This window comes from Gigantopelta aegis, chromosome 4, assembly GCF_016097555.1.
Source record: "Gigantopelta aegis isolate Gae_Host chromosome 4, Gae_host_genome, whole genome shotgun sequence".
Lineage (NCBI taxonomy): Eukaryota > Metazoa > Mollusca > Gastropoda > Neomphalida > Peltospiridae > Gigantopelta > Gigantopelta aegis.
The window spans coordinates 5,635,405-5,636,538 of record NC_054702.1 but is presented as its reverse complement, the minus strand read 5'-3'; positions in this window follow the sequence as shown (position 1 = coordinate 5,636,538).

Here is a 1,134-nt window from a genome sequence, read left to right as displayed (position 1 = left end):
TAAAATTTGAATAGTTTGTTTTGTTGTTTTTGTGTCGTTTTTTTGTTCTTTTGTTTTTGTTTTTTGGGTGGGGGAGGGGTCTTCACAATGGTTAAACATCCACGTTCAAGAAAAACAGGCTGTGTAAATACGGCCCCATAAGCTTATTGACAAATTCCTCAGAATGACTTAGGCCAAGGGAAAGTTTCACAAAATTTTACTTTAACAACATTTTGTTATGTTTTTGGAACGGGAGACAATCATTCGAATATCGTAGTGAAGCAAACTAATCTCCCTTGATAACTAATACCAATTCCATATGCACACAAAACACACACACACATACACACACTCACTCACGCAAACACAACACACACACACACACGCACATACACACACAACACGTACACGCAAACGCACATAACACACAAATCACACACACGTACACACACAAACAAACACACATACACATCATACACGCACACACATACACACGCACACAACACACAAAACACATACACACGCACACGCACGCACACTCACAACAAACACAACAAACATACGCATATACACAACACACACAACACATACACGCAAACGCACTTAACACACACAAACACACATACATACACATCATACACACACGCACACACATACACACAATACACAAAACACACACATAACACACACACACGCAAACACACACACATACACACACAGACACATACACATCATACACACATACACACACACGTTCATACACAGACACACACACATACGCGTTCACACACACACAGACAGACACACACATAACATACACACATATCATACAGACACACACATATACACACATATTATACAGATACACACACGTCATACATACACACACTCCATTCCATTTAGAAGATTGTGACCTTCCCCACTAGAGGCTGTGTCCATTCTATTTTGAGATTTTGACCCTCCCAATTAGAGACTGTACCCATTCCATTTAGAGATTGTGACCCTCCCAACTAGAGACACAATCTCTAAATGGAATGGGTACACCATTCCATTTAGAGATTGTGACCCTCCCAACTAGAGACTGTGTCTATTCCATTTAGAGATTGTGACCCTTCCAACTAGAGACTGTGCCCACTCCATTTAAAAGAGTGTGTC